Below are 14,137 nucleotides of genomic sequence, written 5' to 3' on the forward strand. Positions count from 1 at the left end.
CAAACGGACTATGGTGTGTCTGAGATTTTTTCGATCACGGAGAAAGAAGGAACGAATCAGAGGAGCCAATTGACTAAATCTACTGTGAAGGATGAGGAAGAAACGCTACTCAAGGATGCGACGACGTCCATGATAAGTGATTATAGAACTTTTAGATCAATGAAAGGTTTGCATATGACTCACCTCAACGTTAGAAGTCTTCTTCCAAAGATAAGTGAACTACGTTATTTATGTCAAGAGTCTAAAGTGGCGTTGTTCAGTTGCAGCGAAACATGGCTTGATGATTCAATATTGGATGCAGAGATTCAAATTGACAATTATTGTTTGTTCAGAAGAGATCGAAATCGGAAAGGAGGTGGTGTGTGTGCATATATTAGGTCAGATTTGGTGTGTAATGAGAGAAGAGATTTTATAAACCCTACAGTGGAGGCGATTTGGCTTGAAGTTTTGTTGCCAAAGAGTAAACCGATTTTGGTTGGTGTTTGTTATCGCCCTCCGGATCAAAGTGATTTTTATGAGAGTCTGGATGAGGTTTTAAATATGTCTAATTATGTTTTAGGTCAAGAATTGCTTATTTTGGGCGATTTAAATACAGATATGTTGAAGAAAGATTCATCAGTGTTTAAGCAGTTCAGTTCATTTTGTAAATCATATGCATTGAAACAAATTATCAGTGACCCAACCAGAATTACTTCGAAAAGCAGTACAATTATTGATGTTATATTGGTTTCAGACATTTCTAGGATATATAAAAGTGGTGTTTTGGAGCTTGGTTTAAGTGATCATAATATGGTATATGTATTTAGGAAATTAAAGAGAGAGGCTATAAGTCATCATAATACTTTAAAAATTAGATCGCTTAAAAGATACAGTCCACAAATTTTAGTTGAAGAACTTAGCAAGGCTAATTGGAAAGAAGTGATGCAGTTTGATGATGTGGATATAGTTTGGGACAGGTTTAAAAAGAGATTTGGGCAAGTTCTGAATAAAGTTGCACCTTGCAAAGAAATAAGAATTAAACAAAGAACAGAACCCTGGATGACAGATAGTATTTTAAAAGATATCAAGGAACGCAATAATAGCTTTAAATTATTCAAAAAAGTTGGAAATAATGACAATTATAACAAATTTAAACGTAAAAGAAATGAGATAAGATGCAAGATTAAAGAGGCCAAAAAAATGTTTTTGACGAATGAAATCAGTGAAGCTAAACAAGACTCTAAAAAACTATGGCGAATCTTGAGTGGTTTAGGCTATCGGCAAAAGGTTAAAAATAAAGATTCAAAAATCAGTCTCAAAATTAATGGACAATTGATGACAGATCAGAAAAAGGTAGCTAATTGTTTAAATGAGTTTTTTACGACGGTGGGAGAAAATTTAGGAAAAGAGCTTCCAGCACAATCAGATTTATATGATGATAATTTGGTTAAAGAATATTATAATAATTGTGGTGTTGCCTTAGGAGGTTTTTCATTTAATAAAGTAAAAGAGACGACAGTTTATAAGAAACTAAGTGAATTGAAGTGCAATAAAGCCACAGGGTTGGATAATATTCCGGCTAAGTTTATTAAAGACGCTGCTAATTTTATAACTCCTATGGTTACTCACATTTTAAATCTCTCTATCTGCCAGAATAAGGTACCGGCTGAATTTAAACAAGCTAAAATATTTCCTCTTTTTAAAAAAGGGAGTAGGCTAGAGTGTAATAATTACAGGCCTGTGTCAATCCTGTCTTCGTTATCTAAAATTTTTGAAAAAATATTATTTGACCAAATTGAAGAATATTTTTCCAATTTAAATATTTTATATGAATTTCAGTCTGGTTTTAGAAGGTTGCATTCCACAGAGACAACTATTCTTTATTTGACGGATTATATTAAGAAAGGAATAGACAAAGGTAAATTAAGTGGGATGGTACTGCTCGATTTACGAAAAGCTTTCGACACAGTTGACCATAGTATTCTGTTGCTAAAATTAAATGCTATGGGTTTTGACTCTAATTCATGTAAGTGGATCAAATCCTATCTTACGAATAGGTGTCAATTGGTCGATATAAATGGAGTGTGCTCAGACTCTTTGCCGATCTCTTGTGGAGTACCACAAGGTAGTGTATTAGGGCCCTTACTTTTTTTAATTTATATAAATGACTTAAAGATGGCCTGTTCTAGCCACTTATCATTATATGCGGATGATGCCATAATAATAGTTACTGATGAAAATAAAGAAACAATAGAAAACAAGTTAAGAAGAGAAATTGTAGAAGTGTCTAAGTGGTGTTTTCAAAATAAGCTATTTTTGCACTTAGAGAAAACCGAGGTTATTTTATTCGGTTCTGCTGCTAAATTGAAGAAATGTCCCAATTCAGAAATAAGGGTGGGAGATGAATATTTTACTTTTAAACAAGAAGTGAAATTTTTAGGATGTATTCTTGATAACAAAATGACTGGAGATAGCATGGCAGCTGTAGCTTTATCGAAAATAAATAATCGAATAAAATTTTTAGCAAGACAGGCTGCTTATTTAGATAAACAAACAATGACAATGTTAGCTGGTGCATTAGTGCAACCTCATTTCGACTATGCAGTAACTTTTTGGTATAGTGGCTCTAAAAAACATGTTAAAAATAAATTACAGACGGCTCAGAACAGGTTGTGCAGAATCGTTCTGGGGTTGCATCCTCGTATGCAACTTAATAATAACCATTTCAGGGAATTGGGTATTTTAAAAGTGGATAAAAGAGTAATGTTTATTAAAATTATGATGGTGTTCAAAATTATTCAGAGAACTGTCCCTAAATACTTGTATGACTACTATGTTTTTGTGAGAGATGTTCATTGTATTTCTACAAGGGCAAGGATAAATAATATATATTTGTACCGGTTTAAAAGTGTAGTTGGGAAGAATTCGTTTTTGTACTCAAGTGCAGTTGCTTGGAATGAATTGCCAGATCATTTAAAACAATTACAAGAGGCATGGCCCTTTAGAAGAGAAGTTAAAAAATGGCTTTCCAATTAGGATCCCATAAGAATTTGTAAGGTGTGAGTTGCTTGTTTTGATTTTATTCCCACTGAACTGTTCGTTTCATTTTATGCATGTAGAGGACCACAATGGAAATAAGCCTGTGGCTTTTTTGTGTATTTTATCCTCAACAAATTGTACTCAAATGTATATGAACTGCCTTTGGCATGATTGTATAAGTTTATGATTATTGTTGAATAAATCAAATCAAATCAAATCAAATACCGATTAGCATTACATTATACATATAATCTATTATTATAAAAATACCTGACATGGCTCGAAGAACACAGGTAAATCAAATATCATTGCAATCATGTTTATTGTCTTCAAAACATCTTTATCTGCATGTTACAGCCATAGACATGGCGATCTCTCTCTGTTAGCTGCTTTGTTTATGTTAGTGGTAGCGTCCAGAATTGTCATGTTATGTTCTTCTTCATGTGCAGTGCACGGAAAATACTGTGTATCTCTGGCGCCCTCAGCCTGCTGTATGGATTGAAAACACAGTACATCAGAGTATCCAGCGCTCTTTATGTATACATCGACGCATTTGGATATAAATTCAATAAATATTATTCCTGTCTATAGAAATATGATGTAAACCTATGATAATATATCAATATTTCTCCAAATCTGCACATTTTTGAGCCAAAAGCCCTGAGGAACGTTGTTTTGTCACGCGTTCTCAAGACAACAGCACCGGAGTTTTTTTCTGAATGGAGCAGCTGACGCTCATAATTCATATTAAAGGTATCGACTCATTTTTTCATTACATAAATCCTGACACAAATTAAGACATAACTGTCACTATAAGTTTCTCAGAATACAATAGTGGTCAAATACTGAAACGTGAGACTTATATATTTTTAATGATGTATAGTTTGTCAAGGTAATAACATTAAATCTGATAGTAACTTTGAACTATTTAAAAAAAAAAAACGCTTCAGAGCGTCCTCGCTCTGGTGAAGGTTAACAGGTTAAAATAGCTGACTTCTCTGTATTTAAACATTGTTGGGTTGGAAACAATTGGGATAATGTAATCAACAAAATATACAACACTGTTCGGTTTTTGGATATTTTAATCCAAAAATCTTACATATTGTGCCTTTAGCTGAAGAGAATGCCTTTCATTCAATGACGACTGCACAAAAACTATAGGCTACTATTAAAAACATTATAAACTGCTATGAAAAAGTAAACATTTGTAGTTTAGTCAAAAGTCAGTGCGATGCTGAAACTATGTTATCTTTATGAAGTAATCAGGGCTGTGGTATGGTATCAGTTTCCCATCAAATGTATTGCGGTCACGGAGAAAAATAATAAGCATGAATATTTTTTTTTACAAACGCATTAAAAAAAAACAAGCACAAAACCAAACCTTAAAACACACTTTGAATTCATGTTTCAGTTTTGTGCAATATATTTTTAAGTTTTTGCTCTGGCCCCCTTCCTGTCTGGAGTGATGAGATACTTACAGTAGGTAGTCAACCAGAATGCCTATTGCCGTGGCAAAAATAAACAGTCGCATTTCAAAGTAATTCGCAAAATGACCGCCAGGTGGCGCAAAGAGACATTTTGCAAAACAGTTGAAACGTGAGTGGGGCTAATGTCTATTAACAGTAAGGATGAAATTGTCATAGAACGCTCTCTTACGCCACCCTCTGGTTTCATTCGCTCCCTCTCTCCTGAATATTAGAACTACACTTCCCAGCACTCCCTCCATCATTATCACCATCACCTGTTCATCATTATCTCCCCCTTTATATTGACTGTGTCTTCCGTTGTTCTGTGTGAAGTCTTGATTTGCTCAGCAGACATTACCAAGCATACTCTCCTGTTTTCCACGTTATTCTGAACCTTGATCCTTGCCTGTATCCTGGACTCTGTGAACCTTTGCTGCCTGCCCTGATCCTTGCCTGTATCCGACTTTGAGTATTGGTTTGTCCCTCAGACTTCTGCTGCTATCTGTTGATGTCTGCCTGCCTGTGTCTCTTGTTTGTGTTAATAAAGTCTTGCAAATGGATCCCTCTGCCTCAGCTTCAGCATTACAGAAGACTTCGCCTGCCCAAGATCCAGCAGACTTTCTTCACTTGGCCAATGAAGTCTCAGCGCAAGCTTCTGAGCTGGTCTCTCATCGTCAACAGCTGGTTAAACTAACTTCACTCACCGAAGAGCTTGTGAGGTCTGTGCAGGCATTAGCCCCGCAGCCGGCACCCGCTGCACCCGATCCTTCTCCGCCAGCCGGGAGTCCCCCTTTCGGTAATCCCAGAATGTCATTACCTGAGAAGTTTGATGGATCACCAGCCACCTGTAAAGGATTTTTATTGCAATGTGAGATCTATTTCAGTCAGTCCCGAGAGCACCATACCGACCAGAGCCGAATCTTTTTCGTATGCTCGCTTCTGACGGGAAGGGCGCTGGAATGGGCAACAGCGATGTGGACTGGAGGTCAGCTTTCCTCTCTCACCTATGAGGTGTTTAAAACTCATTTCAGAGAGGTGTTTGAACATCCTGCGGGAGGAAAGGACCCAGGGGAACTGCTTCTGTCATTACGCCAGGCTAACTCATCAGCGGCGGATTACACGCTCACTTTCAGAACGCTCGCTGCACAAACAGGTTGGGGTGACGGACCACTTACACTCTTATATCGTAAAGGACTCAATTCGGATCTCCAAGGAGAGCTGGCATGCCGTGATGATGGAAAAAGTCTCAATCAGATCATGGAACTCGCCATTCGTTTAGATCATCTCATCCGGGCTCGTCGTCCATCGCACAGAACAGGTCTATTCAGTTTCCCCTCTGTCATCCCTGAATCTGAACCTATGCAGATCGGTGTCACGCACATCTCCATGGCCGAACGTGATAGGAGGAGACGTCTGAATTTATGCATGTATTGTGCTCAACCTGGTCATCTGAGAGCCGCTTGTCCTGTGAGACCTCCCATGAGATCACCTCCGACGGCCGCATCCTCTGAATCTACTGCGGTGAGTCCCAAAATTCCTTCATTTCATTCTCTTATCTTGAAAGTTTCGTTAATTTGGAATGGAGAGACGGTTGAGACGAGGGCTTTAATTGACTCCGGTGCTGCGGGGAATTTAATGGATCTTACGTTTGCACAAACTCATTCTTTGCCTCTTGTTCCTTGTGAGTCTCGAGTTGCCATGACTGCACTGGACGGGCGCCCTCTGGGGACAGGAGAGGCGCAGTACATCACGCAACCCCTCACTCTCAATGTGGGACCTCAGCACACAGAGAGAATACAACTATACACAATCAACTCACCTCATTACCCGGTAATTTTGGGATTTCCATGGCTGGAACGTCACAATCCACTCATTTCCTGGTCTTAGAGGAGGATTTCTCAATGGTCCCATTTCTGTCGGGAGAACTGCATGTCTGCGGTCCAGGGTCCGGAAACGAGTCATGAATCTGTGAGAGAATCGGATCTTCAAGAATTACCTGAGGTATACCGTGATTTAGCCCGGGCGTTCAGCGAGAGTGAAGCTTCTCACTTACCTCCACATCGAGCAGGAGACTGTGCTATCGAATTCTTACCTGGGGCTGTTCCAACGCGCGGGAGAGTGTATCCTTTATCTCAGCCGGAGACCGAAGCAATGAAGACGTACATCGAGGAACAGCTCGCTAAGGGTTTCATCACTCCTTCCACCTCACCAGCTTCAGCGGGGTTCTTTTTCGTTAAGAAGAAGGACGGTGGGCTTCGGCCGTGCATTGATTTCCGGGGTCTCAATGAGGTGACTATCAAGTATCGATATCCTCTGCCGTTAGTCCCCGCTGCCTTGGAGATGCTTCGCACAGCCCGGTACTTCACAAAGCTGGATTTACGGAATGCGTACAACCTCATTCGTATTCGTGAGGGTGACGAGTGGAAGACAGCTTTCTCCACAACTTCCGGTCACTATGAGTACCGGGTTATGTCGTTCGGACTTTCCAATAGTCCCTCCGTATTCCAGGCATTCGTCAATGAGATCTTCCGAGACATGCTGAACCATACAGTTATAGTCTATATTGATGATATCCTCATTTATTCTGAGAATCTCGAGGCACACATCAGGGATGTTCGAGCCGTCCTTCAGCGCTTAATTGACAACCAACTCTATGCCAAAATTCAGAAGTGCGAATTTCACCAGACCCGAATCGCTTTCCTGGGATACATTATCAGTGCAGATGGGGTTTTCATGGATGACAGCAAAGTCCAAGCCGTGGTGAACTGGCCCCAACCCACATCTATTAAGGAATTACAGCGCTTTCTGGGATTTGCGAATTTCTATCGTAGATTTATTCGTAATTTCAGTACTATTGTGGTCCCTCTCACATCCCTTCTCCAGGGGGGGGGAAAGCAATTCCGGTGGTCTCTTGAATGCACAACGGCCTTTGAGCGGCTTAAGGCGAGTTTCACCACCGCGCCCATTCTGCATCACCCTGATCCGGAGAGGGATTTCATCGTTGAAGTGGATGCTTCAAACACAGGAGTTGGTGCCATTCTCTCTCAACGTCACGGAGGTCCGGCCAAGATGTTTCCTTGTGCGTTCTTCTCCCGCAAACTCAATTCTGCTGAGCAAAATTATGATGTGGGTGATCGAGAGCTTCTGGCTATGAAGGCAGCTTTTGAGGAGTGGAGACACTGGCTGGAGGGCGCGCGCCAACCTTTCATTGTACTCACCGATCATAAAAACCTGGAGTATATCCGTTCTGCTAAGCGTCTGAATGCCCGTCAGGCCCGTTGGTCTCTGTTCTTCTCCCGATTTAACTTCAAGATCACTTACAGACCAGGATCCAAGAACGGGAAGGCAGATGCTTTGTCTCGCCAGTACGACAGTCCTAACGAACTCTCCAGACCAGAGTCTATTCTACCATCCTCGCTCATTGTTGCACCCGTACAGTGGGATATAATCACCGAAGTCACTGCTTCACAACAGGGACATCCTGCTCCGCCTGAATGCCCCGCGGACTGCCTCTTTGTTCCTCCTGATCTCCGTCACCATGTTCTTCAGTGGGTTCACTGCACCCCCAGCGCAGGACATCCGGGAATCACTGCGACTCATCAGCTAGTTTCCAACAGATTCTGGTGGCCATCTCTACAATCTGACATCATAACTTTCATCCACCAATGTATCACATGCAACACTGTTAAGTCCTCTCATCAGAAACCAGCCGGTCTCCTACAACCTCTACCCGTTCCTCAACGACCCTGGTCACATGTGGCAGTGGACTTTGTTACTGATTTACCACTCTCTCAAGGTTTCACCACCATACTCTCTGTAGTAGACCGGTTTTCTAAATCATGCCGTTTCATCCCACTGGCTGGCCTGCCCACTGCTCTACAAACTGCTGAAGCCCTTCTGAATCATGTGTTCCGCCTGTTTGGACTCCCTGAGGATATTGTCTCGGACCGCGGTCCCCAGTTTACATCTCGAGTCTGGAGGGAGCTTTGCTCTAAGTTGCACATTAATGTGAGCCTCACCTCTGGCTACCATCCTCAGTCCAACGGGCAGGTAGAGAGACTCAATCAGGATCTCCTTCGTTTTCTTCGTACCTATTGTCACCAGAATCAACATGACTGGAGTCGCTTCTTGGTCTGGGCGGAGTATGCGCAGAATTCTTTGGTAAAACCGGCCACGGGTCTGACCCCGTTTCAATGTGTGTTAGGATTTCAACCTCCTCTGTTCCCTTGGGCAGGAGAACCTTCCAATCTCCCCACTGTGGATTCATGGTTACGGCAAAGTGAGGCAACATGGGACTCAGCTCATGTTCACTTACAACGGGCCATTCGTCACTACCAGCGGCACGCAGATCAAAGAAGGCGTGCCGGACCCCAATATAGACCCGGCCAATGGGTGTGGCTTTCAGCTAGAGACCTCCGTCTAAAGCTCCCCAGCAAAAAACTTTCCCCTCGATTCATTGGTCCCTTCAAGATCCTCCGTCAGATTACTCCCGTCTCATTCCGTTTGGATCTTCCTGTTCATTACCGCATCTCACCCACTTTTCATATCTCTCTTTTCAGACCCGCTACGGCTCCCAGGAGAGAGGTGGTCCAGGAGGAGATCGCTCCCATACAGGCCCCTCCTATTGAAGTCGGCGGTGCAGAGGCTTACCGGGTGCGAGAGGTTCTGGACTCCAGACGCCGCGGCGGGTCATTACAATACCTCATTGACTGGGAGGGATACGGTCCAGAGGAACGTTCTTGGGTCAGAACCCAAGATATTCTAGATCCTACGTTACTCACAACTTTCCACCGTGATCATCCGGACCGGCCTGCACCAAGACCCCGTGGTAGACCCCGACGCGGGTCAGACCCTCGCTTCCGGAGCCGCTCGCAGGGGGGGGGCTCTGTCATAGAACGCTCTCTTACGCCACCCTCTGGTTTCATTCGCTCCCTCTCTCCTGAATATTAGAACTACACTTCCCAGCACTCCCTCCATCATTATCACCATCACCTGTTCATCATTATCTCCCCCTTTATATTGACTGTGTCTTCCGTTGTTCTGTGCGAAGTCTTGATTTGCTCAGCAGACATTACCAAGCATACTCTCCTGTTTTCCACGTTATTCTGAACCTTGATCCTTGCCTGTATCCTGGACTCTGTGAACCTTTGCTGCCTGCCCTGATCCTTGCCTGTATCCGACTTTGAGTATTGGTTTGTCCCTCAGACTTCTGCTGCTATCTGTTGATGTCTGCCTGCCTGTGTCTCTTGTTTGTGTTAATAAAGTCTTGCAAATGGATCCCTCTGCCTCAGCTTCAGCATTACAGAAATACTACATGGTAATTTTCGAATAAGCCTACAACAAACATGAAAAATAAAAAAGAGCTATTGACATTTGCTGTATAATAATAAAACAACCTAATATTTGGTGTAGTTGAAACTGCATGTTATATAATAGGCTAATTTTATTATTAAATAAATAAAGAAAATTTGGTTAATGTTTTTTAAACAAACGATACATACATCGACTATTATTTGAACGAACAGAGAACTATTATCTCTGTTTGTAGGAAAAAAAACAGCACAATCTATTGTAAAAAAAACTGTTTTCATTATTTCAACAAGAATGAGACTGATTAAATATTTAAATATATAAACAAACAAAACAGAATAGAACAAACTTTTAGAAAAAGAAAAAAAAATAGCCTATATGCCTATTAGGCTACAACAGAATTAGTTAAAGAGTTAAAAACAGAAATCGTAATCTGTTAAAAACAGAAAAAAATTTTTTTATGGGGTATCCATATCCATATCCATATGGGGTAGCCTATCCAGAAAGAGTTTTTAAAAAAAAATGTTTTAACAAGATCCAGCGCTTCTGCTCCTGTATTGAGAAATAACATGCAACACGTTGCAGTTTCGATCCTGGTTCCTGTGGCCTTAATGCATGCACGGCTTTTCAAAATGTCACAAAGCGTTTTGGGATTGTTTTGAATGAAATACTGAAGTTTATAATTAAGTGTTTTGGCACACCACGCCGAGTGGCGCTACGCATTGTTCTAAAATCGAGTTTTATTCTGGCATGTTGAATTAGTGTTCGACAGACGCGGCGGCGCTTTCCTTTTAATTTATTTTTGTTTTATTTAACTTAATAGCCTATACTCCACCATTTTGTGGTCATACAGATAAGAGTAGGCCTACACAATTCAAAACTGTAAACTTTTATTCATGTACAATAGGCTAACGTCAAAACTTTTCGTGTTACAACTAAAAACGTTGTCTCTTTCTCGGGGAACTGCGCGTCACAACAATGAACCGAAAGCCACTTGCCTCAGCTCAGGCAAAATGTCTAAATATTTGATAAATGTTATCATTCCGTCACTTATTGAGTTCCCCGGAAACATTTCCGTTGTGTTCTGTTCTATTTGCAGCGCGTTTCTGTATTTGGTTGTGTTGTGAACTTTTGCAGCGCGTTTCTGTATTTGGTTGTGTTGTGAGTATTTGGAGCACACGTGTGTTGTGAAACTGATGAAGATGTTTTCTTAATTTGCATGTGTTTTTTTCTATTTGCATGTGTTTTTTTCTATTTGCATGTGTTCTTCAGTTGCAGCGCATTGAGCTCTCTCGGCCACCGATGTTGTGTGATTATTCCTGATCTCTCTGACAGTGCAATGTCTATAATGGGTTATGTGATTTCATATTTCTAAAAAATATATGAAAACATGTCCGTATTAAAGCAAAACATATTGAAGCAAAAACACCTTTCGAATGGAATTAAATAACAAGTAGCCGACTTTTGGCGTCTTGTTCATCAAATTTATTTTCATATAAAAGCAACAAAACTTAAATTACATCCACTTTATTAGCAACACAGCGCATTCGTGAATCCAGTTTGATCTTGTGTCTGATCCAGGTTTTTCACTCTCAAACGAGCCTATTCTTCATCTATGGTATGCTCCTCCTTCAGAAACAAACATCTCCTGAAACTCGCCCTGATTCAAGCACTCACTTAAACTGGAAAGACTGGATTGTCCACAGTAGAGTTTCCCAGCCCTGCTCCTGCCACACAACAACACTACACATTTCAGAACTGTTCCTAATTGATCACTGAATCAACCCGCTCAGCTCGAGAGACTCCAAGACCAGAAATAAATATATGGGTCAGATAAGGGAAACATCCTAAATGTGCTGTTGGTGTGCCTCCAGGAGCAGGGTTGGGAAACACTGGACCACAATACCGGTACTTTCCAATTCACATTATCACAAAACCTCATCCTAAAACTGGAATAAATGCCTTTTTAGAAAAAGCATTATTCATTTTTACAAAATGAATGCCCATAAAACGGTTTGTTTGAGTAATTCCTGGCTTCTTTTTGGTCGTTTGTTCTACTTTTGCAAAAGGTATAAGTTATCTTATGTTATAACTTAAAATATTCATTATCACACTAACTCATGTGAAATCCGCTCATATTCCCCCAGATAACATTAATAGTGTAAGTATTAAAGCTTACTTGCAGTAGTTCAGACGCTCTTGTCCTACAAGAACAGAATCCAGAAGTCTTTAAACACTTTCAGTTTGAGATCGCTGTAAACACTCACCTGTGCGATCCGCATGACTGATGTGTGTCACGTGGTACGATTCAATCTTTAGTGGAAATCATTCCAGAGAGTCTGTAGAGATTCTGTGTTATTATCTGCTTTTTTGTTTTTCATCTAAAGACTTTTAATGTTTAACAGCGAATTAGCAGCGTTCTGAAATATTATAAACAAGGTTACACCTGTGTTGCTGTTCTTATGGTTTACTGATGTTTGGCAAACCGGCTTTGGAGCATTAGCGCATCCAGCTGGACAGAGTCTGGAGTGTTGCACAGTTATTTTGTAGTGTTGGGTGGTCACACTCAATTCGATTTATGATTCATAGGCTTCTGGCAAATAAAAGCTTTTTTCCAAATTCAGAATGATTCACTTTGATTTTAAAATGTAAATACTTTCTTTGTCTTGCAAGAAAAATAAACTTTAAAGAGGAACTTTAAATATAGGCCCTATACGTTGTAGTCACATGATGTTTGTTTACCTTTAGACCACAATAAATAATAATAACTGAATTTACACAAAATATCCAGTTTAGTTGTGCTTGATTCTCAATTCGAATTACTGTGTTTTCACCTGGATGATCAAAAGCTGCAAACATTCACTGATGCTCAAGGAGACACAATTCATGAAGAGTCGGGGGTGTAAACTTTTGAGCAGGGTGATTGATGGAAATTGTTATTATTATTTTATTTAAATATTTTTTGGGGGGACTGCCCTGCAGAAGCAACATAACATTTTCTGCAAGGTGTACGTAACATGACTTCAACTAGTAGGATACTATAAAACAAAGAGTGCAATATGCTGATACTCGTTACAGGGTTCTCTTACGAGAGGTTCTCTCGTACTGCGTACTGAAAGTATGCACCGGGTAAAGTCTCTTTGCTCGAGATATTGAAGCCAAAAATGTATCCTTAAATTTGTATATATTGTCAATGCAATGCAGCAGCAGTTAGACCTAGAGCGGGCTGTCTCGCGCGCTCATTGGCTGCCCCGCGGCAACTGCTGCAGCCTACCACTGAGCTCCTGGCGTGACGTCACGCCCAAGAAGCGCCCTCACGCATGAAAGCCCGCCAAAATGGGAGTGGCTTAGCGTATAAAAGGGAAGCTCGGGCTGCAAGCACTTGATTTTCATCTCTTCAGCGACGCTCTATGCTACGCTGACCTCTGAGAGAAGCCGTCGAATCCAGCGACCAGCCAGCTTAGGACAGCGGCTGAGGAAGCCGGCCGTCTTCGCCACCTTCAGCCGTCCGTGCCTGTGCTACACTATCCGGCGACAAAAGTATCCTTTTCTAAGCTTAAACTCTCCGTGAGCTCGCCGCCGCAACTCACGTGCTAAAAGAGCGAGGCGTTTCTCTGCCTGGGCCGGGACCACGCAGCCATCGCTCTTTCGACGGGTGTCGAATGCGATGAATGCGATGAGATGGCAATTTCGACCCTGCAGGCTCGACTTGCCTTATTCAACGCCGAAGCTGTTGAATAAGCTTCAGGGGATGCGGATACTGAACTATCTGGACGACTGGCTGATTTTAGCACAATCAGAGGCGGAACTCGTGTCTCAAAGAACTGTGCTACTCAGTCATCTGGAAAGCCTTGGTCTCACGGTCAACTGGACCAAGAGCTCACTGCTGCCCCGTCAGTCAGCTTCCTTTCTGGGAATAGAGTTCGACTCGGTGGCAATGACGGCTCGCTTGTCAACACAGCGCGCGCCGTGTTCAGCGTCTGGCCGCGTCTTTCCAAAAAGACAGAGTGTTTCCCCTGAAAACGTTTCAGAGAATGCTGGGCTTTATGGCTTCAGCCGCAGCAGTGCTCCGGCTAGGTCTATTGCGTAAGAGCCCTCTGCAACAATGGCTCAACGCTCGTGTACATCACCGAGCCTGGGTTTCCGGCGGTTTCCGAATCAGAGTGACTGAGAGCTGCGTTTCAGCTCTGCAGCCCTGGTTAGTGACCGACTGGTATCAGTGGGGAGTGACGATGGGAACTGTCTCGTACTGAAAAGTTATCTCGACGGACGCCTTATTCGAGGGCAGACCGGTCTTTGGCCTCTGGTCAGACACGGAGAAGCTCCTCCATATAAACTGTCTG

The 14,137-nt window shown here is 41.9% G+C and overlaps 1 protein-coding gene across 1 annotated transcript in view; it reads right to left on the reverse strand.

Moving 5' to 3' along the window:
• LOC307007574 (NACHT, LRR and PYD domains-containing protein 3-like) overlaps positions 1-12,085 on the reverse strand; it is an 85,613-nt gene extending 73,528 nt beyond the window's left edge. The window contains exon 1 of the mRNA XM_079629725.1: positions 11,974-12,085. The gene's annotated coding sequence lies outside the window, so the exon portion shown is untranslated. The remainder of the gene's footprint in view (positions 1-11,973) is intronic.
• Positions 12,086-14,137: the final 2,052 nt, after the last annotated feature.

The sequence above is a fragment of the Phoxinus phoxinus genome (assembly GCF_949152265.1).
Source record: "Phoxinus phoxinus genome assembly, chromosome: 12".
NCBI classification, from domain to species: domain Eukaryota; kingdom Metazoa; phylum Chordata; class Actinopteri; order Cypriniformes; family Leuciscidae; genus Phoxinus; species Phoxinus phoxinus.